Genomic DNA, 27,785 nt, shown 5'->3' on the forward strand with positions numbered 1-27,785 from the left:
AAACATTTGAGGGTTACCTGGGCAGCCTGCGCTTTGAAGGCTTATACTAGGGATCAACCATCAGCTTCAACATGATGCACGACAAGTGAATTGCTTCTCATGTGGATGCAGATAAAAGGTCTTTCATGGCCTACAAGAGATGGCAAAATAGACCTGACCCATTAAGGACTCATGGGGTTTCCTGAGGTGCCTGGGATCAGTTTTTAATGGATCATTTTCGGTCCTGTGGGGTTGCAGGATTGAGCCTCTATGAATCTGGTCTGTTGCAGTGTTCTTGGTAAGAAGCCTCTTTTAGGCAAAGAGTATGCCATCAAAGTTACGTGCAGATGCATCCTCAGGTTCTGAAGAGAATACTGCATTGTAGCGAGGTGATTGTTGTTATTTGCTTCTGTTACCCAAGGTTTTATTGTTGTGGCCAAGGGCGTAGATTTGGTTTTGGCATTGGTGGGGATGGATGATTCAACCACCAAACCCTGCCCTGTTTCTTTTTTTTTTTTCCTTTTTATTTTTGTTTCTTGATAAAAGGAGAAATATACTTGCCTACATATGCTATTCTACATGCTTTTAAACCATTTAAAATTACAATTCATAGTTTTATATGTGAATTATATAATGTTAAATTACTATTAAGCAAATGACTAAAGTATTTTAGACTTTAGTTTACTTCAGCCATATTCCATACAAATCAGGTATCATACAAAAATAAAAATAGCTTCAAATACAGTCATGACAATAAAAGAATATGACTTTAAGGATTTAACATCATTACTTCAGTTATAGTACACCAACACGTCTTATACATTAGCACTAAGGGAAAACTGAATGATCTGGTGGTTTTTGTTAATAAAACTACTCATCTAAGATTACCACAAAGTAACAGATCTCTCAGCAAAATTATGCAACATTTTAGGCACACTATCAAATCAGTGAGCTGGGATTTTTTATTCTAAACATGAACTACTGTTACAGCAACAGACATGGACACAACAACTCAATGTCCACTATGTGAAGGAGCCAAACACATGCTTTCTCCTCTCGTTAACTGAGATAAACTGCTGGCATATTTGTTTTACATCTATACTGTCCAGTCTCTCCTGGTGGACATGGTACAGCCTCTGTAAACTAATATCCTGGCTTGCTCGAGGCTGCCGTTTTCTCTGACAGTTTCGATCAAAATTAGAAATGCTACTCTGAGATTGAGATAACTAATAGTGCTGCCTGATGTGCAGTTAGTTTCCAAATCACGTTATTAATGGTTACATACACTTTTAGACTGATGTGGGCCAAAGCCTAGCATGGCCTGTAACGTTATTATGACACATCTTATGAGTGAACTTAACTTTAAGTGACTTACAGGTTTCTTTGAAAAATACTTTCTCATATCCAGGTTCTTCCTTTTTGCTGCCATACTCCTCTCCTCCTCGCAGCGCAGGTTTGCCGCTGCTAAAACTAAACAGAGCTCCCTGAAAGGCACAGCCAATCACATTGGCCATATTTGTCACATGAGGTAGGACTCTACATCGGACTCAGTAGAGAACGTAATTTAGCTCTTTCTGCACCGCTGGGTGAATGAGACGCTGACAGATCTTTTTTTTTTCTTTCTATCGGGTTTGATTTCTTTACTCGAAGAGATCAAATTATTGGTGGGGATAAATTCAATAATCGCTGGATATTGGTGGGGACATGTCCCTTCTGTCCATGCCAAATCTACGCCCTTGGTTGTGGCTGATCAGCATGTATGAGGATCTTGTCGTCAGCATAGAAGTGTTATGAAATGTATGCGCTAGCATTAGAGTTCCTCTGTGTAAGAGCAGCAAAGCTTAAAGGATAAAGGAAAACATGTGCCAACATTACACATCAAAGTCTCCTCAGAGATAGAAGGGAGTACTACTGAACATGTGAAGTAGATCGTGTTAAAGCTTTAGTGCAAACCTGATTGCGTCAAGTGATGAACTCAAAAGAAAAATCCAGTGTCGTGGAGTTAGAACCAAGTAAGCCAACTCTATAGTCATCTCTATAGAGGTGAACTGTTGGCGGTCAAGAGTGTGATGTTAGGTATTCTTTTCTTCACAATGAGGCATTTGATAAGGGGTGGCTGCAATCAGCACAGAGTAAAGTCTGACCACACGTTTGTATGACCACCTTTGTGCATTTGAACTGAAAAGTCAAATGCAAAAGTCAAATTTTAAAAAGTAGCTTTTTTCAATTTTCTGGTGTTGTCTTAACTCGCAGTGTTTTTGTCCTCTCAGAGCCACCGTACTTTTGGACAATCCACAGAAACAGTCCATTAACGGACTAAGGATGTATCAATTATCTGACCAACACAGATTAGCTACTAAGAATAAAGCAATGCAGCAATTTCTATGGCACCCCAATATATGAAATGTCAGGTCTTGCCTCTGTTGTGAGATTTTTTTTACCGTTACTGTTGTTATTAGGTTTTCTTTCTTCTATTATTGGTACAATTCCTAAACTGTTTAACCGTTGTCAGTGTTTTATCACTGATACCAATTTAGTTTGGTGTGTCAACATTTTCAAAATTAGCCTAAAGTGCAAAGAAACTGTGAAGGCTCATGGTAATAAACCAAATTAACTTTACAATGTAAACATTCAGACTCACTGAGAATCTCTGTGAGCCACCCAAAGTCATAAAATCAGCAGATTTTAAGCATGCTGTCTAATAGTTTGTCATCCCATGCTAGCAGTCCAGTCCCATGGTTAAAAAAGAACAAATCACGAACACTGAAAGGTTATTCTGCTTCAAAGACTAACGCTAAACGTAAAATTCTGATTCACCTTCCAGCACTTCTTTGCCTTATAAACTCTTACTGCTGCCTTTTTTCTTTCATTCCATTCCTTTTTATCCTTTCCTCCTCCGGTGATCATATTGTATCCTCCCCTTCCCTTTTCTTATTTTCCCTCTCCATCTCCTTGGGGTAAGGACGTATTGAATAATTCACAACGGGTCCTGATTTATAAGAGTGCTTGTAGTGCCCAGACGCTTCAGTCTCGCTCATCAGTCTGTCAGCTCATTACGGCTAAAGAACGGCACGGCGGCCTAATCTCGAATGACACGCCGCAGTTTCCTAACTGGTGTACAACATCAGCACAGTGTGTTCCAAATGCACTGGTGTAAGCAGTTGTGGCTCTGTGGCGGATGAAAGGCCATGATCTGGCTCTTCATAGTAATGTTATCGCACTCAGACAGCCAGGCACAGTTCTTCTCGGGGAGCAGAAAAGCAACTACTGTTACGTGAAAGAATATCCAAACTCCAAGGTTTGGCAGTTTGAGCGCTGATTGAGGTATTTCATGGTCTTAAATATAACCACCCAGTCTGTGAAATACATTAATGAAAGAGGAGGGAGTGTTTCCTATTTCGTCTCTCCCCCCACCCGCATTTCACCGGGCGCGCTGTACATCAGAACAAGCACTGCTGCAATTACAATCCCACCTCTTCTGAACACCAAAATAGACATACATTTCATAGATTCTAGCTCCAGGGAACACTTGTATGGGAAAATTTGTGTTGCTGACTTGTAAATGTCTACACCAGACATGAAGAAAGTATAGTAGTGGGAGGCAAACTTATGATTACACCAGCCAATCTTATACACACATCAAATGGGATAATGTGGACTTAATTGAAGTATAGGGAAATTGAACAATTACTCATTATAATGGGGCTCCCTCTTGAGGACCACTGAGAATCCCAGGACTCTAACAAAAGCACTGCACACCTTAATAACCTCTTGTGAGCGAGATGCAATAAAAATGCATCTCGTATAAGTATGCAATGTAAAGACGTGGCTGGAGGATGAACAACTGTATTCGGCTCGTATATAAATCTAGCATCTAATACATTTTCTAAAATGAATCCATTTAAATCGATTAAGGAATCTATTTCAATTTAGTGCTCAAGAAACGAGCGATTCCACCGAGGTCTACCTAAATAGAAGACAATGTTTTTTTTTATTTCTTTTTCCAAATGGGTCACAGAATCTTTTGTTTAGTGAACGGTATGGTAGCCTGTTCACCGCCTAAGAAAAAGATGAGCAGCATTAATATGAAATGAAGATTAAAAATGTACCTGAAACATTTAGAGCTATTTGCTTCAAGTACTTTGGGTCCTGATTTAATACTACTAAGGTCAAAAGCTTAAAGGAATAGGTTCATAACTTGGGAAATGCACAGATTGTGATTCTTTCCAAGAACTAGACAAGAAGACTGATAGTAGTTGAATAGCTTTAAGCTAAATGTGAAGCTGTGGCCAGCAGAATGTCCTATAGTAATAAAGTCCAAATACCAACTATCTGCAGTTTCCTCGACATGTGCAATAAATTCTCGGTGTCTTCAGCATCTCACCACATCTGCCCACAACATAATCCACCACATATCTTTCACGTTAGGCTAATACCAGAAGGTAAAAGTAAGTAACTAGCTTCTTATAGCATAGCATAGCATAGCATAACAAATGATAAAACAGCTATCTTTGCTCTGTCCAAATTTAAGAGAGAATTTCTCAAACAGTATGTCTAAATTAGATTAACATAAATTAATGTGTAGTCCTTTAAAGTTGCTGTTCTTCATGGAGCCTTTAAACATGGATCACATGACAGCCTGCCACCCGAGAAGTTAAAATATCTTGGCTAACCCCCTGGTGACTGTTTGCAGTATAGGCAATGAACCTTATATTTCGGTTGTCTTGTACAATGCCCAAGCACAATTGTCATGCCTCCCAAAAACCCACAGGATTAAAAATATGGCAGTTAACCTGTGCATGTTTTTATTTTTAGAGTAAAGTAGGAGTTCAAAAATCAAAAACAAGGCAAATATTCATTTATTTTATCCAGTGCCTTGTTGCACTCCTTCAGATACCAAAACAAGCCATTTTAGCCCCCCCCTCCATCCCTTTAAAACCACAGTCCTCATTGGCTACTCCTTGCAAACAGATGTTTCTATGCTCACAGCTTTATTTAGGATATCTCTTGCACATCATACAGAGCCAAAAAAATGGGGGAAACATGGTATGAAACTCAACATGAAGCCAAAGCTTTCAGTTCATATAGATTAGTCTTAAACACACAATGGCAGTGTTTAATATGTGTTAGGGCAGGTATCATAGAAAATTGGAAAAAAATATTAATATTAATAAAATATCCCATCATCATAAAACTATTATCAAGTTAATGTAAGTGTTAAAAAGTTGGATTCTGATTAGTTATATTAATCAGAATAGTTATTATAACTGACAAGTATAGTGGGGAGGGTACCTGGAAATGCATAAGAATATTCATTAATAATATTAATTATTGCAGCAACTATTATTTTAGAGGTTTTGATTAGCCTTTTCAGTGTTTTTGGTGATTTAGGTGTTTTAAAGACTAAGGATGCTTACTAAAGCTACAGTAAGCTCTAAGAAACATATCAAGCACATTTCCTTGATCACAGCATGTTTGCAAAGCCATTTGTTGTTGAATTTTACGTGAGTGGAATGACACAGTGTGCGAGCATGAAATAAACAAAACCACAACCCACTCACACAAACCTCCATAAAGAACCTTCAAGCCCTGCAGATGCTGCATGTGGTGCGCATCTGTGCGCGTAGTGGGACAGGTCAAAAGGTCCTTTTTGCTAAGGTCAAGATATCGTGTTTAGTCCAAGGAGGACTGGATCAGATATCAAATGACTCATCAAGGGGTAACCATTTCCCTGTTAATCTCAAGGGATGATATGTAATAGGGGTGGATTAAAACAGTAATTCAAGATGAGGACTCCATCCCAGGATGCTCTGTTCACACAAACAGCATCTGCTCATTTTTAGGCTAAACTCTAAAGCTGGCTAACCTTTTCACTATATCAACATATTGGCCTAAAGTGTTCAGAGCTGATGTTTACCACTGATTGGAATGACGGTTTTAAAGAAAAGTGCACTGGAGCTAAAACAGCTTCAGATAGTAGATGAATTGAGGGGTCGCACAAGGGCGAAATGTATTTGGAATTATTATTTTATTTCATACACATATATGCTAACAGTCTGATCAGTGATCAGTTTAAACACTAGCTTTGCTAACACAGAAAAACTCAGAGAACGAGGGTTCAGCAAAGGACTCACTTACAGTACTGTCAAAAACTAAATGCCCCTAATAGAGATACAACCAATGAGCTGCTCTGCTGAACCAAACCAGCCAATCAGAAATGAAATCTAGTCCCTGGATGAACAACATCAAGACCGTATTTATGTAAGTGGTTCTCTACCTTCTGTTATCTCTGCTCTCTATTCCTCAACACAGCACTTCTTCCCCCTTCTCCCACCAAAATTTTTTTGCCTCAAGTGTTGGAATTTGCTGAAAACATGACTTTTTCACCGGTGGGGATTTTGGAGAGAAAAGCTTAACAGATGATGCTTCCTAGATGGCTGACTTTGTCAGTCTCTCAATTTCCTTCAAAATGTTCAATCAAAGCATTTTGACTCCAGTCACAGTAGCTGAAAAAACCCAAATGAGCAAAGAGGGGGGAGGATAACGTAATGAGGGAGTGATCGATGAAAACATCCTGAGACACTGGTAGAAACAAAAGCCATATATCTGAGGGACAGGTGCGCTGTGCAAGGAGAACAGCAGCAGTTTGCTTTAACAGGTTTTTTCACCAAGACAGATCGAGGGAATGAAGCTTTGGGGCAGTTCAATATGAAAGAGACCTCAAATCTAACCTTTCACAAACCTTCCAAGTATAAGCAGATAGTCAACCCTCCGTAAACTATTCTGGGATACATACGCTGCATCTTGACTGGTTCCTTTATTGGCCCCATCATGCTCCGACATTAGCATTAGGAATGCAGGCTCAGCATGTTCATTCACTTTAAGCCTGTTTATTGTTCTGACCTTGTGCTTGTATATTGTCATGGTTGTGTATTGCAGATTCTGCTTTAGGGAATGTTGTGAGTGATGTGTTTGTGGAAGTTTATTCTGGAGCATAATAGGGGCAAAGTAGCTTTGTCATATGAAGATTAAAAAAAGACCAAAAACAGCTGGATTGGATGCGGAAAAGTAGACGGAAACATTATGCCATGCCAGCAGAGGGTTGGCTGAGGAAACTAATCAAGCAGAAATATTTGACAACAAGTAAGATAGAGTTACAAGATGTGTATTTAATTTTTTAGATCCCCTAAGCACGCCACAGGAGTGAAACGCCAATTAATGTAAGGTGTTTAAATTAATTTGAGCGAGAAATATTGATTTTTGTAGTTGGAAACTACAGAACTAAAACACACCTAATATTTTCCTGTAACACCTAGAAATTGCATCTATATAATACTAATTTGTTACTGCTGATAGGGTTTTATTAAATGGGAACCTTTGGGGGAAACATGCTACTATATACTAAATACCACATGGAAACACGTTAACAAGTTAAAGTCACACGATAAAATAGCAATAGAAAAATGCATCTTACTATTACACAATTGCACATCTTGCCGTTGGTGCTGCAGTATGGCCAACCGTGAGATGTTGGCCCCGTTTTAGAGATGGTGTTGTCATAACTCACTGGCTCTTGTTCAATTGGACCTTTGGGTTTTGCACTTGGTTAGACTTCTCTCAGCTTGCTTTTCATATGTTTTTATTTTTACCATCGTTATCAACAGTGTGAAGGAAAAACTCCCTTTTGACAGGAAGAAACCTCAGGCTAAATCAGCCATTCATTGGGTGTTAGGGGAGGGAGACAGAAGACAAAAGGACAAAAGACACACTATGTATTGGGTTGAAATACACTCTCCCTAAGCAGTAACCCTTCATGTTGAAAAATCTCAAGTCGGCAGCAACAGATATGTCTCAGTGCTATTATAACTTGATTATGGACCAAAGCTAAAAGACAATATTGCGTAACTGAGGCAAAATTGTATTATTTAAATGCCCCTGGAACAAAAAGCTCTGTACCACCAGACATGAACTACAGTTCAAATGTGCAACTGAAACAGAAAGAGGGTGAAACCTTACATCAGTAGCTATCAGTATCTTTCCAGGTAGGTAAAATTGCACAAAAAAAAAGCTCCGGGAGAGGACTTGAGAGATGTCATTGTGTTTTATTGTCTAAAACTGCACATTCTAAGTTTGTATATAAGTAGTAAGATTAATAAGAGGGGAGGCAAAGTTTAATTTCCAACTACAAGCCCCTACTCCTTATTCCCCGGTCTTTGAGGGAGGGTTATGAAGTTAGTTGTGTACAGGCACCTTAATTAACCATGTAACTCAAAAAAACTGATTACATCTATAACTTGTTAGTTCCTCACCCTGATTTATATGGAATTTCCCATTTACAAGACATTCAAGCAATCAGCTTAATGGAGAACGATAACTGTAAGCTGTTGCTTTTGTGCATGTGTCTTTGTAACAGCTCTGATTGTTTTATGCAATTACAGAAAATCAATGAGCAGCCCTCCTATATGGGAATACTGGACTTAAAGGATTATGGTATTAATGTGATGAATTGTCTTCATTTACTAGATTTATTTCACTGAAAAACAAACAAACTTTAAAAAAATTGTATATTATTGTAAATTATCAATTCAGCTTCTTGCCTACCCTGAAGCATGTTTCAGTTATGCTGCTATAGGTCTGGGCTGTCGGGGCACTTCCAGTGATGCACTAAGCATCGTCTCTTCTCTCCCTCTCTGCTCCAGCCGGTCGACGCAGACGGCCGCCCACCCCACGTCTAGTCCTGTGGGAGGATTCTTCCTGTTAAAAGGGATTTTATCTTGTGCTTCCTCATGGGGGAGTCAATTGTTTAGTCTATATAATATTTAACTGAATATTGAGCAATACTATAAAACCTGATAATACCATATCACCCCAACAGAGCATTTAAGGTATTTAAATGTAGAATGGGAGGCAGAGTCTTCAACTTTGAGACTCTTCTGTGGAACCAGCTTCCAGTTTGGATTCAGGAGACAGACAGTCTCTCTACTTTTAAAGTTAGACTTAAAACTTTCCTTTTTGATGATGCGCATAATTAGGGTGGGATCAGACGACCCTTTCCTTATTTACACTGCAATAGTCCAAGGCTGCTGCAGGTTTCCAATATTGTGGAGTGTTTCTCTTTCACTCTGCATTTCCACAGTGTCTCTTTTGTCCGGTATTCCTCCCCTCACTCCCAACTGGTCGTGACAGATGGCCTCCCCTCACTGAGGCTGGTTCTGCTGGGGGTTTCTTCCTGCTAAAAGGGAGTTTTTCCTTCCTACCATCGCCAAGTGCTTCCTCATAGAGGGTCATGTGATTGTTTGGATATTCTCTGGATTATTGTAGGTTATTTACCTCACAATATAAAGCATCTTGAATTGACTGTTGTTGTGATGTAGTGATCTCTATACATAAAATTGAATTGAACTGAATTCAACTGAACTGAAGAATATAAGAGCTTATATATAAGCTTATATGTAATACATAAAAGTTTAGTATGATATAACACTATACAGTCATAAAACAATATAGCGTGTACCATTATCACGCCACAATAATGTGATGCACTGCTGCAAAGGCAGAGTTATGACAGAGTCATAAAAGATCATGAATAGAGCAAGTGAAGTTAGATATGTGGAGCTTTTGTTCAGCACACACACACAGGCACATAGGAAAGGTAAAGGCAAACAACTGGGGCTCCTGTGTGAGCCACAGGCACACGGTTTTATTTCATGAATTTAATTTGTGTTATTTCTTAAAGATGCACTTGGTTGCCTGCCTCACACAGAGGGAAGCTAGGACCCAGAGCAGGACAGCGAGGGAGCGTTTTAAATTAGAAGCAGACTTCTCTCTCTCTCTCTCTCTCTCTCTCTCCCTCTCTCTCTCTCTCTCTCTCGCTTTCCCAAAAGACAAAGAGACAAGGAGGAAGTGAAGAGAGAGGAAAGAAGAGAGAGAGAAAGAGTCTGGAACTGGTTCTGTAGCCACATCTTGTAGGAAATCCTGAACAGAGCAAGTTAACGAGGGACACCGAAACCACGAGCGCCGAGGCTCCCCTCCCTGCATTGTGTGTGTGTGTGTGTATCACAATGCACAATACAATCCCTCAGATAGTCTGCGTGTGCCCAGCGAGGCACTACTGATAAACACACAAGAAAAACAAGAAAAAAATTTCTGGCAGGAATTATGCACAGTACAACCTCACATATGGGAAGGACTGGCAAATTACACAATACAGACAAATACACCAACAGAGGATTACATATCACACAAACATACAGTGCAACAAACATGAACGTCACTGAACAAATCCGGCACACACACACATACACCTCCAGGGAACAGACAGGGTTTCCCTCTCAGTCTACATCTGCAAACTGTATGTATGGGACCATTGCAAAACTTACAGTGAGACCTCCCTGTGTGCCCGCATGTCAGGCCCAGCTATGCTGTGTTGGCCTATGCTAATATAAAGCCTAATAAAGACCAGATATTACACATTCATGCAACAGTATGCACACTTGTTCTAAACACACACACACAAGGGGTGGAAATAGACGGGTTGGGGGGTGATTGGGTAAAGCAATGGTGACTAAGAGAAAATATTAATCAAGACGAAAAGCAGATCCCGCTGTCTTCCTCATCCTGCATGTGGGCTGGTCGGCACCCTCGGGTGGAACACAATGCATTTTTCTCCCTGAAATGATATTGTCACATTTATGAATGTGTGGGAGCCACAGAATGCAATATGTGTGATGGAGGAAGAGGGTCGAACTGTTTGCATTTAGGTATCATTTGTATCCGTGTGGGAAGCAAGCACTGTCGATTTTTGGCATATTCTATTGAACTGTTGTTGCTGTGTGGCTGTTTCTGCTGCTGGTGGGGTTTCAGAATATATAGATTTTTATATTACTTTGTCACTTCATTATACTGTTATTAATCTAGTGTGACTTCATCTGAAGGAACACAATTATGACAAGCAGTATTCCCACACAGCACCATACTCCAGACAATGGATGTGAATAATATACTGTAATATAATATAAAAAGATAAGCAAACTTTTTCAACATTTTCGAGGTAATACATTTTAAAGCTAGCCTCAGTTGTCATAGCATAAACTAAGGTATAAAGACTTACTGATAGCATAATGTTAGCACTGTTCTTCAAATGTTTTTGACAAATATACAGTTCTCCTGCACATAGCAACTACATTTTTAAGCAGAGCAGACAGCTGTTTCCAGAAACTAAGGCTTTAAAAAAGGATATCGACGCTCACAGTACCTGCTCAGTATCAAACAGGCTAAAGAAAACTTAGCTGTTAGCTAGTAAACAATATGGAAAAGACTGAAAGCCACTCTCGTTAGCAAGTGCTAGTGTTAGGTTTCCTAATGCCAGCATCTTATTCAAATATGATAACCTATTATAAAAAGTGGCAACATCAGACTTCAAAGCAGATTCACAAAGCAACAGGTGACAACACAGAGGCTACAGCCCTCTTTGCTTTATCAGTAGATACATTTTTTAGCTGGTGTCTTTTGTTACCTTTATATGGATCCGATTTCACCTATTATGTTAGCTAAGCTAACCTCCCGCTGGAGTACATTAATTAAGTACATTTAAGTTATTTATTTGTCCTCTTTCTTATCTGTGTGTGCGTAGTTGCTATACATATATATATATATGTATATATTTTTTTTTAATTCCCCGCTCACCCATGCGGGCGGTCAATCCTTCAAGCTCGGGTCCTCTACCAGAGGCCTGGGAGCTTGAGGGTCCTGCACAGTATCTTAGCTGTTCCTAGGACTGCGCTCTTCTGGACAGAGATCTCCGATGTTGTTCCCGGGCGATCTGCTGGAGCCACTCGCCTAGCTTAGGAGCCACTGCACCTATATATATATAATGTTTCAAGTCCTCACATTTAATAATATGGCCATTGGGGGGGGGGGGGGGGGGGGGGGGTACTACTGTCACTAGCTTCACATACAAAGCCATATCTTACACACAGACTCTATCATCAGGTGCTAATGTGACATTTTCTCTTTTCCAGTTTAACAGATTACACCTGTTTCACATAACCTTGCAACCCCGTTTAAATCTGGTAAGCTCTAGGCTCATAGGACATGATCCCATTCCCTTCTCAGCTGATCCCAGCGCAGGTGTAGTGCTTAAAAGGATGCTGAGGCTCAGCACTTCCACAAAACTCTGTGATCTGATTCAGGAGCAGCCATCACACAGTCGCCCCTGGGACATTAAACTCTAATGGCTGCAAACTGTAAATGTCACAGTGATTTGGGCCAAGCACCAAGGAGAGAGAGCCTGATAGGGTGTTCGCTTGTGTGTGTGTGTGTGTGTGTGTGTGTGTGTGTGTGTGTGTGTGTGTGTGTGTGTGTGTGTGTATGGGTGTGTGTGGGAAAGAGAGAGACTGTCATGTCAGTGTCACTGCTTGTGCAAAACAGGTCACAGTGAAAACGCACTGAGTTGAAGTAATTACAATATTAGAAAGGTGCGGACACAGAAAGAAACACACGCAAACACTTTTCCATATATTTGATAACCAACAACACAGTCAAATATGTCTGCAGTAAGTTACAACCTACATTTGCTCATTCAGTGAACTGATCTGAAACTGTGTGTTTCCAGAATTATTACATCGGAGTAGCACACAGGGATCCAACCACCAGTGAGGGAGCGGTGATTTAGGAGAATTCAGAAAAATTGATTAGAAAACCCCCCAAAATGCACAATAAGTTATAATTACTGTTTTTAATGTGTACAGACCTCCTGCCTCTATAAATACACATTAGAAGACGTAGCTACAGTCTAATAATATAGCAGGTGCACAGAAACACAAGATTTAACGTGAGATAATGGAGCTAATAAGATATTAGCTCCACTACTGGTTACAACATTAAATATGTTTAATTTTACTGAGTCATAGAAGTAAATAACATTATGTCTGGGAGGGGACGAGGAGCACTCCTCATTTTAAACCTTACCAATGTATTGTTTTCTAACTATACCTTTAAATGTTATTTAATAGTGAAGGCTTTTAGGTTTTGAATCTATGGTAGGCAGAGGTGGACAAAAACAACATCTTATTCTTTTAGAGTTAATTGAAAACAGCCTTTTTCCCCCCAAAGAGGGGGGCTAGAAGTATAACTTCCAAGTGTAAAAAGCTTTCTTAAACCTTATTCTGGGGCACAGTTAGCATACGCCAAAGTCTCTTTCTAATTAGATTTAACAGGTGATTCAATATGTGCATTTTCTATGTCCCAGTGACCATTTAAATTAAAGTTAATTTAGAAAATCCTTAAAAATAGGTGCTTGGAGGCATAACCAATAAAGCAGTGGGGTGGTGAGATTTGTTCCTAGAATCGAGTATTTCTGGAAATGGATCAGTGTTCCAAGCTAGCTAGATATTATGCTAAAAGATTAAGTGTCTGTCCCTGGCTTCACTCTTCATCCAAAACTTTGGCTTCAATTCAATTCAATTCAGCTTTATTTATATAGCGCCAAATCACAACAACAGTCGCCTCAAGGTGCTTTATATTGTAAGGTAGACCCTACAATAATACATACAGAGAAAAAACCCAACAATCGTATGACCCCCTATGAGCAAGCACTTTGGTGACAGTGGGAAGAAAAAACTCCCTTCTAACAGGAAGAAACCTCCTGCAGAACCAGGCTCAGGGAGAGGCGGGGCCATCTGCTGCGACCGGTTGAGGTGAGTCACTGTTTTAGTCAATGACTGTTCCTGACTTAAACCTAATTTATGGAAATCACAAGGTAAGTACCATCAACTTGAGTTGATTAGCATTTTCATTTAGGTTTTTTCTGGGGGGGGTTTTGTACCCCCATAAGGACATGCAGGCTTGGGTCAACACCCGAGGCTGTATTCGCTTTAGTTTTGTTCTCTTATGTTTGGCTTTGAAAATAAAAAATGTTTTAGCACGTGCAAATAGCTATGACTGAACAGTTGCTGTTCGGGGGAGGGGTTTAGGGAATGGTTCACTGCGATGACCGAAAACTCACTCGAGCTCACGCGACACATATGCTCGTCAATACTACACTTCATATGAAAAAACTATTTCTGCAGGTTTTTAATTACACACACCATAGGGGGATTAACCACAACAGCTACTCAAAAGAATTGAAAACACACACACACGTGGTCAACCCACTATGAAAAGTTCATTAGCCTCCACTCAGCTGCATGTATCTATATGAACCGGAACAAACCAGACTTGCATGATCTGCTGAACGCAACAACATGGCTTTCGGCACAGAATCACAACGGTAATTGAGTGAGTTACTATCAGCCAATCTGCTGTCGTACAATGATGTTGTGTAATGAGTTAAATTTACATTAATGGGAAAGTTTTATTAAAGTTGAAGGTGGAGCTGTGAACACCCCGTGTGCACAGATGCAGACTTGCACACACGATCTCACGAGGCCAGCAGACATATCATGACTCTTATATAAGCTTCCTGACCCCAGAGGTATTTATATCCCTCGTTTGTTATCTATAATAAGACATCTTTCTCTTTTTTTCCCGCTCCTTCACCAGACTCCCCAGACCTGCTGCGGGAAAATCCTGATTAGTGTCCCAATGACTTGACATAGAGCGATTGAGATAGCGATGCAGACAGAGAGGGAGGAGCAGGGAGGAGGAGGGAGGTGGAGCGGCGAGACAAAAATGTGCAGAAAGTGACAAAAGAGACGCGTTTCGGTGTGTGGCTGTGCGACTTATTGACAAAACTGGCAGTTTTGCGGCGGGCTGATTTGACAGTCGACTGATTTGGCGCTTTACGTGTTTATCCCTGAAGTGTGCATGAGTATGTGTGTGAGCTGGTACAGAGATAAGGTCAGCGCTCAGGTCTGGAGTGTGTCAACAGCACCAGATTCCTTTTTTTAGTAACACAACCTAAAAAGGGCACTTCTATCAGACATGGCATCTCCTGCTGCTCATCAGCTTATCAATCTGTCTGGAGAAAAACACAGCTAGGAAAGGGGGGAGGTGTAATTATCAAAAATAACTATGAGAAGAAGGTGGAGCAGAGATGGGTAAAAAAAAAGAAGAAGCAAGAAACAACAGACCTGAGAGGAAAGAAGCTGAAGAACCAGGTCACATATTTTGTCAAAAAATAGGTTTTTAGAAAGCTGGGCAGCTGAAATTTCACAAAACTGGGGCGATATATGATGACTGAAGAAGAGGGTAAGATGGAGAAGGAAGTAGTGGACACCAGTTAGCAGAAAGGTGGAGGAGAAAAAGATCAAAGCATTTGTCATGACGTAGACCAGACGCAGCGGCAGTAAGACAGCTTAATAACTCGGTACATGTGTCCAATAAGATTTTGCTGTGTAAGAGTAAATATATAGCTTACCCATGCCATTCTCATCTCTCTTCTGTACCCCCACCCCCTTCTGTTGCCACTCTGTGCAGCCAAGCTCAATTCTTCTACAATACCCTAATGAGAAAAAGCTGGTAGGAAAATCCTGGACTCAGTCCTACATAAACTTACAGCCATCTCACGAAACAGCCCAAGAGAGACTGGGGGGAAAAAACACATTAACAGTGCAAAATCAAATATATACTTTCATTATTCTGATAAAGTAACACGTCTTAAGTATAGAAAATACATTATGTTAAACTCTATATTTGCTTCTACAGTACCTATGAAATTTCCGTAACAGGTGAAGTTCAATTCAATTCAATTTTATTTATATAGCGCCAAATCACAACAAAAGTCGCCTCTCGGCGCTTCATAGATACAGAGAAAAAACCCAACAATCATATGACCCCCTATGAGCAAGCACTTTGGCGACAGTGGGAAGGAAACACTCCCTTTTAACAGGAAGAAACCTCCGGCAGAACCAGTCTCAGGGAGGGGCGGGGCCATCTGCTGCGACCGGTTGGGGTGAGAAAAGGAAGACAGGATAAAAGACATGCTGTGGAAGACAGACAGAGGTTAATAACAGATATGATTCAATGCAGAGGTCTATTAATACATAGAGTGAGAAAGGTGACTGGAAAGGAAAAACTCAATGCATCATGGGAATCCCCGGCAGCCTACGTCTATTGCAGCATAACTAAGGGAGGATTCAGGGTCACCTGGTCCAGCCCTAACTATATGCTTTAGCAAAAAGTAAAGTTTTAAGCCTAATCTTAAAAGTAGAGATAGTGTCTGTCTCCCGAATCCAAACTGGAAGCTGGTTCCACAGAAGAGGGGCCTGAAAACTGAAGGCTCTCCCTCCCATCCTACTTTTAAATACTCTAGGAACAACAAGTAGGCCTGCAGAGCGAGAGTGAAGTGCTCTAATAGGGTGATACGGTACTACAAGGTCATTAAGATAAGATGGGGCCTGATTATTTAAGACCTTGTATGTGAGGAGCAGGATTTTGAATTCAATTCTGGATTTAACAGGAAGCCAATGAAGGGAAGCCAAAACAGGAGAAATCTGCTCTCTCTTTCTAGTCCCTGTCAGGACTCTTGCTGCAGCATTTTGGATTAGCTGAAGGCTTTTCAGGGAGTTTTTAGGACATCCTGATAATAATGAATTACAGTAGTCCAGCCTGGAAGTAATAAATCATCAACAATATTGCTAATGCCTTAACAAACACACTCTTTAGCCATAGCAAGTTATCAGCATTGCCTAAAGAAGCGAGACCTATCTTTCTATAAATAAAAATTAAGTTGAAATTTATATCAATAGCTTTTAGGAGACCCACAGTCATTTCCTACAGTGTGTGGGAATGGGAATTCAAATACTCTGTGGTAAATTTTCTATTGACCTTTTCCCACATATACACACATTGCAAGGATCAATGTAGTGGTCCACCTACACATTACACATACAGGAGCTGCTGGGCCATGGAAACTCATACCATGAAGCTCCTGGTGCACAGTTTTTGTGCTGATGTTAATGCTGATGCATGTTACATACTATGTGCTTCACTACTCGTGACCTCACAACTTTACATGGTCTGTCACTTACTGGCTGGGTTACAGTGGCTCCTCCTATAGCTAATCATGGAATATCTCGAGGGGAAGAAATTTAGCAAATGGATTTATGCAATAGTGCTATGATTTTACTGTACGACACTGCGAACTCTTTGAAATGACTCATTTTATTCCCAAATGTTTGTAATGCAGACTTTGTACACATGTGGTAATTGAACTGGAAACACCTGAATTGAAAAATTAAGAGGTGTGGCCCAGTGTAGTTCACCAATGAACGCTAAATATTTGTTAAATTTTAGCAAATTGAATCCCTCTTTGACTCTTTTACTCATCCAGTATACATTTTTATGTGATGTAAAAGTGTCCTAGTGTGCACAACACCAAGATAAGACCAGACTTGGAAACAACAAACCTATTTCATGACAAAAACACACCATAAATACAACAAGGCTACAAAGAACGTGAGCAGTTTCAAACAAATAACAAAGCGTTGCTAGCTCTACTCGCTAGTTGCACTCATTATGACAGGAGTAGCAAATGGTGGATGTAAATTGCTGTTGCGGTTACATAAAACCAGGGTTTTAAGCTACAGATAAAAAAAAAAGATAAGATAAATACAAGTGCTTTACAAGTTACAGATAACTTTAGCTAATATTATCGTTCGCGTGTTAAGAAGTTATCTTATAACACAACAAAAATCATGTTTGCTGCCTACACACTTTCCGGACCAACAAACCAACCACCATCAAAGCAACAAGAAAAGCAGCCAGTTACCCTTGGACTTGATTATTCAACAAATGAATCACCCACCCAATACCCAGTTCACAAAAGCTGAACCAAACAAATCATTCATTTGACTACTTAATTATGCCAGTTAGCCCGTCTTTTATTGTTGAGGGGTCATAAATGAGAGTAATGTTTCTAACAATTAAAAGAAACTGAAAAAAAGAAATGGCTAAATACTAATAAATTATCAAAACAAAACACAAACAGTCAACCAGCTAACCATTTAACCAACTAGTCACCACTTAAACAAGCTGGTCAACCAACCAGGAAAATGGCCAACTAGTTAACCACATAAAAAACCAATACAACAGCCAACTAACCATTCATGCAACCAACCAATTAACTGCACAATCCTTCAACAAATCAACCAACCAGCCAATGCGTCAAGCGGTCTTTGATGGAACAGTCAAACAGGCATAAACACAACACTCCAATCAGACAACAAACCAAGTATCCACACAACCAGCCGGTCTAACCAAAACAGCATTCCTGACAATTAAGTGCAGATGACAATGACAGAACTGTTTTGTTTTCATACATCTTAATTGTGTTGGGACGCATTCTGCAGCAGCAGTAATTAACTGCGGGGTTTTATCTGCACTAATTGTTCTCTCTGTACAAATAATTGATTGAAAATCAGCGATAAATTTGTTGTCTGGAGACAAACACATGTGACTGTGCTTCTCAAAGCAGAAACAATATGACAGGGGAACTACTGTTGCTGCGGGCAAAAACAAAAGATTATGAGCGGGTGACATACACACACACACACAAACACACACTGTGAAGTGATTTTTACAGGGCCGCAGACGAGCTCTCGAAGACAGCACATCTGTAAAAGTCTAAGCTCCATCCCTTCCATGGATTTCACTACCTCCTGTCATCAGACCCTGCTGCTGCTCCTCTTTTCCTCTCACTCTCCTTTTTTTCCCTCTATTGAGGAGCTAGCCTGTGGTTTTTACAGGATTCACATTAATTTGTTAACTAGGCCACCAGAATCACAGGGGTGGAAGAGCACAACACATGTCTGACAAAAGGAATGAAGCAACACGCACATTAGAAAAAAACAAAAACAAAAACCCAAGCGAGTAAAAGCTGGCCGCTCCATCAGAAAGTTGCACAAAAAAAAGAAAGGAGGAAACTGACGTTTGCTCTTCCATTCAGAACAGTAAACACATTCATATAATAAGGCAGAGGCACAACAAACACACACAGACAGTGAGTGTGATTCTTGCTGCTGTTGTCAGTCTACAGTAGAGTTTGTGGTTTGCTCCCGAATCGCTGTGGTCAGAGTCTCACCGGGTGTGTATCAGGTTAACCGGCCCCTCGGCTGCCAGCACGCACACCGAGGTGGCTGCCAGGCCCGAGCCACAAGCACATTCATTGCATTCACATATACTTAAGTAACCTGGTACTCAGAGAAACCAAGTTACGCAGGTAAGTGGAGAAGCTGTGATGGTTCTAGCAGAGAACGGTCGAACCACAGCTCACGATTACAGACGGCGAGCAGTCAGACTCTGTTCTGATGTTTAGATTAGACTGCTGTGGTTTCTCACTGGACGTAAAAGACAGGCAGAAATGACTTCCCAGAGGTCAGGTGATTTTTTACTAACATATTAATTAGTGTCTGCGTGACGGCTAGTCTAGCCGTCATTATCTGCACCTTTGCCTGATCATCCCCTAAAGTGAATTCCCCCGTACGTACGGCGACTCACATAAATAAATTCATTTTGCATTTCCACTACTCCAGTTTCATCACTACAACATAAGAGTTTTGCACGTGTGTATAAGAGTTTTTAAAATAAAGGGAAGGGTTTTAATTCTAATCTTGCAAAAACAAGGTTAATATTTTGAGTTTTCACGAGAGCAGGTGATGTTAAGAAATAAAAGTATGTATTTATTTTCTGTTTCAAATACAGGCCTTGGGAATCTAAAATATATCTTGTGAACAAAGTGGAATATATTCCAAGGATGTTCTATTGATTTTACAGACAGAGGAGCACCTTATTATAAGGTATTATCCAGCAGAAGAAAATATGCGCAATATATTCGATAATCTATAAAGAAAGCTTGTCTGATTGTCTCACCTGGTTGGTGAGCAGTTTCCAGAGGTTGCTGTGTCAAAAATCTCCCTGTGATTGCTGTGATCTCTAGCAGATTGCCGCAGCCACCCATGGATTGCATGGAAGACACTGACTTGCCTTTACTCTTCTAGAAATACTGAAAATAGAAAAAGTGCAACGCAAACCACAAACAGAGGCCATTTAACAAAGTACCAAGTTGCTGGTTTGGCTGCAACCTGCAGGCAGCCAAAGCAATCTCCCCCTGCAGCAACCAGTAGGGGAGTACACCCAGACTGGTTGGCGACTGGTGGTTGCCAGGCTATAGGCTGGTGTGACTGAAGCCTTACCCTAACCTAAAAAACAACAGTTAAAATTACTGTCTTTGATTTCAGCCTAGAATTTATTGTTTATAAACTGAATAGAGCAATAGCAAGAAACATTGCTCAGGGTTCCAAATATACTTTAATACAAAGTACGGTGCATTTTGTAACCGTAAATCTAGATCAGATGCTTATACTTCTATGATTTCTGCGAGATTCCTTTGAAGAGGAAACCATTAACTGGGAGTAAGAGTAATTTTCTAATGAAAAATGAAATAATCACTCTCTGTGCCCTAAAGGAAAGCTTTTCCAGGAAAAAAAAACCCCCCAAAAAACACACCAGCTGTTTAAAGCAAAAGCTTTAATAATCCGCCTATGTGAAACTATAGAAGTGCAGCAATCAGCAACAGAGCTGAAAATGTGTTGCGGGCCAAGCACAAAGAAGGGTTTTCTTTGTGTTTAACAGCTTAAACAAAGCTCTTCATTAAGAACAGACCTCATACCGAGTCGTCTACTCACACCTTAGTGCAGTCTGAGCTCTGCCTCGGACTCGCTCCCTCTCTCCTCCTCCTGCCATCTCTTTCTGATTGTCGCTCCTGTTATTCGTCAATAATTGGCACTTTCAGTGTGGCGGTGGCTGAATCACTGAATTTCACACACATACTGCAGAGTGTGTCGGGAGTTTACCATTGCCAGGAAACTGATCTATGGCTGTTTTTCAGTGAATCAGTGTTTGGAGCGGGTTCAACACATTATGCTAAAAGAACTGTCACTTACTTCAAACAACCTTGGTGCCTTTCGAATGTGTGTCGAGTGTGTTTACAACAGATGTTAGCCGAACAGTAGGTCTGTGTGATACAGACAACAAAACAACGCTGCAATTATGCCGGTAAATATTGCAACTGATATTTGGACAGGGATACAATAAACGATCAGTCACTTCCTTCAGCCGAAGCCAAGAGCAAAGACTCGGTGACTAAGAGCGATAAATCCCTATCAGCTAACATTAAATCCTGAATGTAACAAAGACTTTCTCGCACAATAACAAAGCCCTACACCCACATGCACACGCCTACATAAATACCAGCCACAGCGCTGAATGATTTTGACTGCTCTCATTAGAGTTCTCTGGTTTGCAGTTATGTAAGTGTTCGTTCTAAAGCTTAGTTTCCGTCTTAAAAGTGAGACCGAAGAGTTCGCTCTCATGTCGTCCAAAACTTTTGGCAAATGTAACGGTGAGTTCAAAGAAAGGTATCAGAGGAAACATATTTTCTGTAACCACTGCACCTCTTGACTGAACTCCTCAGCAATTTTGTGTGAATTTTTCCAACAGTCTTTTGTTCACCAATAAAATATATTGGAACGTGGCCAGTGACAGAGAGCGGTAGAAGTACAGCAAGAAGATTTCTGGACAGGAAAAGAAAACCAAAAGATCAGATCGGGAGATTCCAGTGCAATCTGTGTGAGCGTCTGCAGTTTCCAAAGCACACAGACCACGTTTGGAACTAGCTAGTCGTCCATCTATCCTTCTGTAAACTTGAGAATTGCTTCTAACCAGTACCAGAGAATTCATAAACTGAACCTAAATCAAATACAACTCCAAATGAATGCTAATTCCACTCTGTGCTTCCTAAAGATTTCCCAGTTTGTTCAGAAAAAACTATTTCATGAGGGGATCATCAAATATGTCAATGCTTTTCGCTTGCACTGCTGCCCCAAGTGGCCAAAAATCAATTAATGCAGCTTTAAATTCTAATTAGACTAATCAGGAAATTCTAATCTAGGATTAGAAAGATTATTGTTGGACTGAGCTGAGCATCTTGTTACGTGGCATTAATTTAAGGTGGCAGCTGTTTCATAAATGTCACGGTTCTGGGTCGGTTCGACCCAGCATTCTGAGTTTATTATGTTTTGGTTTATTCTCGTATGATTGTTTTGTTACCTTTGTGATTTGTTGGTTATTATTTGAATTCTATGTTTCTGTTTATTCGTGTTTAAGGATTTGTTCTTCGGTTGTGTCTCACGTTTAGTTTAGTTCAGGTTCCATGTGTTATATTCTGTCTGTCTCGCAGTGTCGAGTCTGCGTCTTTGTGTAGTGATTTCTTGTTTCCTGTTTTATTGTGAAGGTCTGCGTCTCATGTGAGCGTGTTCAGTTACCTCCCTTGTCTCATCTCGTTAATTACTCCCAGCTGTTTCTCCCACCTGTGTGTAATCTCCCTGTGTTTCTCTGAGTGTATTTAAGTCGTGTCTTCTGTCATTGTAGTTGCTGGTCTGTCTGTGTATCCACCATGCTTCATCTGTGTGTTCTCCCCTGCTGTCCGTCGTCATTTACCGCCGTCGTGTTCAGGTCCTGGTTTGTGTTCAGTAGTTTAGTTGTTCTCAGTTTAAATAGTTTTCAGTCCCGTTTGCCGTTTCTCCATTTGCATTTTGTGTTCAATAAACCACCTCACCTTCACGAGTGCCTGCGACTGGATCCTCCTTTAATCTTTCCACACGGCTCATCTCACTCGCCGTGACAATAAAACTCTAATTCTAATGTTCGATTGAACTTAAGGAGCTTTGCATGACTTTCAGTTCAAAATAATCCTTATTTATTTTAAGCTAAGCACCCGCTGTTTGAAACAAGCCATTTTGCCTCCCCAAGTCTTCCGTTTAACCCAGCTTTCTTTTGATTGGCTACACCTCACAAACACAGGGTTTGAAAGGTATTTATGTGGGCTTCTGTGCTCATAGTTAATATAAGTTTAATCACAAAACACTCAGCAAACACAGAACTCTCATTACTGATCACAAAATCCTGTGTTCTTGTTGAGGTTATAAGCTGTTGCTGCTCACCAGCTTGCTAATGTGTCACATTAGTGTTCCTGTTCGTACTGGTACAAATGCAAACAGAAACCAGCTCCTGAAGTCGGGCTGGAATATTTTAACATTGTGTGGTGATATTGTATTGATACAGAGAAACCAAATGTCAATAATAATATTATTAAATACATTTAAAAAACAACATTTTCCAGGCGAACTTAGATTAAATCGACTCAAAACTGGACACGCTTAGCTTGACAAAGCTACCTCCTAATAAACCACTGTAGATTTCAAGGTGATTACATGCATCACCTAATAAGAGGCAACCTTTCTACAAACAGTCTGACTTGGACTTACTGCAGTCAGTTTCAGAGACTGTCAAAGGTTTGCAGATAATTGCTGTGTGGTTTATAAATGCAGGCAGACTGCTGACATGAGTGTTTGTCGATGAACACGAGTACGAGGACTCAACTTGCTGCCAGCTGTTTGTATTCTGGTTAAGCTACTATAGAATGGGAAGGTTGCTCGGCATAAAAATGGCTATAATATCATATTGTCGGTGAAGTATCATAATAATATCATATGGGGGACTCTCTGGTGAGTTCTAGCCATACCCTGAAGGTAAGTCATTTTCTGGGGAGCTCCCAAGTAGGCGATTACCCTCTGGAGGCCCTAGAACTCTTTGGACTTAAAGTCCCTTAAGAGTGTCGTGCTCTACTGACTGAGCTAACCAGGCTGCTATGTACGTGCTACAAATCCACTGTGGATCTGTCCATTAGCGAGCTGCATTCTACATACAAACTTTTAAGCTACGTTTAAGCTTCAAACACACGCTAATACGATCACGTGTGCAGCTTTGAATATGCATACAAATACACACTCTGACAAACACACACATCCCTTGCAGTGAACAATTCACATGCAAAATACATGCAAGTTACATCACATGGTCCCCGAGATACATGACTCACAGACTAAAGATCCCTGCACAACACAATAAGAAGTTTTTGCACTGCTGAGTAAATACTTCATTAAACACGATGAGTGAGTATGTAAGAAGGGTCCAGTGAGAGACAGCACATATTCAGATTCTTTACACACAAATGTATGTTCCAAGTGTCGACACAGCAACCTAACACGCCTATGAAAGAAGTTCTGATGGGATTCACAAAGAGCATCAAACTGCCAGAAGTTGGAAAATCCTCCAAGCAACTTAAGAGATGGTAGGTTTGGGTGTAGGAGCAGAGGGAGAAAATATGAAAGCTGTGTTTCTGGCGGGAGCAGGCCAACTTTTTCACCTCTTAAAAAATGCTCTCTGAAATCGCACACGGCTCTTCAGCTTAGCCTCCCTCCACCTCGCGCTCTCTCTTTTTTTTTTTTCTTCTTTTTTTTTTTTGCCGGTTTTGGAGAAGATGGCATACACCCCTCCTCGCTCCTCCAGCCAGCGTGAGACTTTTAGCTGCAGAGAGGAGGGGAGAAAAAAAAAAAGGAGAAGCAAGGGGGGTCTGCGAGAGGGGAGGGGAGGGCGGGAGACATTTTCTGCTGATTAAGTAAGTGTGCGCTTCGGCTTCCATTATTAGACAGACGCATCACATAAGACAGGCAACAAATGTGGAGAGTGAAATCGGAAGAGAAACATGAAATTGGTAGCATGCTTTGTCCAAATCCTTCCACTCCTTTGAAGCGCAAGTGGTTTATCAGGCTGCTAGTGATGCCGTTTCAATGTGATGACAAACACCTAGCCTTGGCCAGGTGTCCTCCCTCACTGTTCTGGGCTGTGTAATCCTCTGCTTAAATCAGTGTGAGCAAAGGATAGAGAGCACTGGACCAGTTCCCAAACTCTCCCCTCCTCCTCCTGCATCTTGGCACAACATCCAGCTCCCCGCCAGAGAGGAGACACCTACGGGAGTCCTGGGGAAATGTGTGTGTGTGTGTGTATGTGTGTCTGCGTATGTGCACTGCTTACACAATCTCGCTCTCTCTCTGTCAAACATACACACACACATACAAAAGCTCTCACTCTTTATCATACGCAGATTCTGCAGGAATCATTAGCAAAACCTGCAGAGGGAATTTCACACAGGCAAGCAAAACATCACTCAGAGCGTGCACCCCAGGGGTCTTCAATTAGACCTTAAATACCTCAGCGAGCATCCAGGGGTCCTAATTACCCCTCAGACTGTTGAAAATGGCCGCGGGCCACCTGAGACCGGGGGCTTAGTGAGGATATGTGTGTTTAGAATAGATTCTGGCCCTGAGATCAGTCAGGCTTTCCTGTGTTGTTGGTCTACAGCGTCAGACAGAGGAAGCAGTCTTGGTGCATCCGAGTTGGCTGCTGCTGCTGCTGCTGCTGCTGCTGCCGCTGCCGCTGCTGGTGGTGTGCTGTGGATGTATTTATAGCAGGATAGAGACGGAGAGAGACTACTGCAGGATTAATTCTCGAACCAAGAGCACAGAAAGAAAGAAAGCGAGACCCCGGTGTGGAGAGGCTGCTGCAGAGGAGGACCGCAGATCAACAGAGGAAGAGTTAAAAATATGGCCAAAGTTACATCTGCTTGCCTCCATGCAAAGCACCAGGGTACGCACTGATTCACACACTGCAGTGCACACAAACACACGCGCAGGGGGAGATGGATCGATCGCAGTAATGTTACACTGCATTACAAAAGCAGTGACCTTTTCCTAAATCGGTACAAATACACATTAAAGGGCAAACGGGAAGCCTGAGAACACCTAAATACAATCTTTGGGGCCTGAGGGATGCCTGTGCACACCCATACAGGGGAGCAGTCAAACATCACTGCAAATCACCCAGCAGTTCTTTCAACACTTTAAAATCCATACTGCAAAACAGATCCATCAAACCACAGACCTCACCGGTTCGAAAAGAGCCAGTCGCCATCAGGATGAACTTTTTTTCTTTTTTAAATCAGTTAAAATGACAGTATTTTAATACCGTAACCCTAAACCACAGTGTGACACTTTACTGAATAAAATTAGTTTGTTTTGTTTTGATTGCTTCGATAAATTAAGTATTGCATTCGATAGTATCGATCCCAGTGCAGGTGTTGGTAACTGATCGATACTTTGTTTCTATCTTATGAATTCAGGTTTTTTTGGGGGGAAATTCACTTAAGTTTTTTTTATTTATATAACACATTTAAAACTGAAGTTGTCCCAAAGTGTTTTAGAGACAGGTGCATTTACATTCCAGGTCTCCAAAAGAACCCAGTTTCCAAATTTAAAAAGCTGAAAGGTGTGTTTTGTTGTGTAACTAAATATAACATTGATTCAGATAATGTGTTCAGAATTTGCAAATTGATGATAATTCATCTCAAAAACCATGACACACTGCTCTGCTCTTCATATACCTTTTTCGGTTAAAAGCATCGGTACTGGTGACTATTTACGTGGTATCGGATCAGTACCAAAATATGCAGCAGCACACAGCACTACAGGCCACCAAGTCAACCTCAACACTTGCTATGTAAGCTGCTTTAACCTGGCCACATTAGCTGCACATTTGCAAGCCACTTTGCAACCCACCTCCAGCCCAGCTCTTCCTAATACTTTATGACTGTCATATCCATTGTTACTGATCTGTGTTGCAGCTGTCAAAGATAATTTCGTAAAGAAATTATCGCAGTCTTCTTAGGACTACGGTGGTCCTGGTTGATCTGGTTATTTTGGTGACTGGTTACTTTGTCTGTTTCAGACAAAGCAGCCAAACATATCTTCACCATAGACTCTGAGCTAATGATACCAAACTTGATTAGCAAGCTGTATCCATAAACTCCAGCTCACAGACAAACATACTGAATTATTAGTGCTAAGTACATTAATACACCAAGGAAATATTGAGATTTAATTCACCAAAACATCTTAAATGGTTTCTGTAACACAAAGAGGCTGTAAATAACAATAAAAGGAGAAACAAATGAAAATCCCAACTGGAATTTCTTGGAACCTCACAATTACAAAACAGAGAAGTATAGAATAATGTTGCTCAAACTTTAATTTCTCCCAACTATATGACATCAACGTCAGATAAAAATCCAAAGAAGGTGGGTTTTTGGATCCTTTTTTCCTATCAAATAGGAATGTGCTGCTTTAATGTGGAGGTCTCACTGGGAGGTCCACGAAAAGTAAATGTTTGAGAACCCATGACTTGGATAACAGTATCAAGGATCTCCACTGCTCCCTGTGGAGTCACTGAGGACTCTTGTGCCCCCGCTGCTAAAAAAGTCTATTTGTAAGCCCTTTTTAAAAGATTTGACATTTACAGACATGGAAATTAGCTGTGATCTCTGGGAGATGGAGACACACACAAAAAAGAAAAGGAAAAAGGAAAAGAAAGATGAAAGAAAAGCGAGAGAAGGAAACATGAAGGGGAGGAGGGGATAAAAGAGTACAAACAAGTGCGAGCAGCAGCATCGCGGGCCAGCGTTCCTGGGAGAGGAGGAGGACAGGCTGCCACTGCGTCTCAATTAAAACAGTGACAAATTAGGAAGGGGGGTTGGGATGAAATGCAACAGACAAGGCTGAAGAGATGGATGGATGGGAGGGAGGATGGAAGGAACATGACACCTAAAAGAAACAGCAAAGGCGGTCTGAAACCCCCTGAGCAGAGCGGCCAGGGAAACATTTATTCCCATAGCCCACTCACACATATAGACATACACACACACACACACGTTACCTAAACTCTAAGCGAGACAGACAGACAGTGGGAGACAGAAAAGAGCCTCCTTTCTCTTCCTCCTCCTGCCTCCTTGCTAGCAGGAGAACGGAATCGGTGCAGGTCCTGTCCATTTATGAATCAATAAAACCCTTCAGTGGCAGGAAGGGTTCAATAAGGCTGTGTGACATGAACCGACTCCACCCCTCCACCGCTATCCA

General features: G+C 40.9%; 2 protein-coding genes across 13 annotated transcripts in view; both read right to left on the bottom strand.

The window, feature by feature from the left end:
• The window catches only part of cacna1g (calcium channel, voltage-dependent, T type, alpha 1G subunit), a 335,496-nt gene that overhangs the window by 305,369 nt on the left and 2,342 nt on the right, over positions 1-27,785 (bottom strand). The window lies entirely within an intron of this gene.
• Positions 1-27,785, bottom strand: part of LOC113027637 (uncharacterized) — an 81,873-nt gene that overhangs the window by 53,534 nt on the left and 554 nt on the right. The window lies entirely within an intron of this gene.

The sequence above is a fragment of the Astatotilapia calliptera genome, chromosome 8 (genome assembly GCF_900246225.1).
Source record: "Astatotilapia calliptera chromosome 8, fAstCal1.2, whole genome shotgun sequence".
Classification (NCBI taxonomy): domain Eukaryota; kingdom Metazoa; phylum Chordata; class Actinopteri; order Cichliformes; family Cichlidae; genus Astatotilapia; species Astatotilapia calliptera.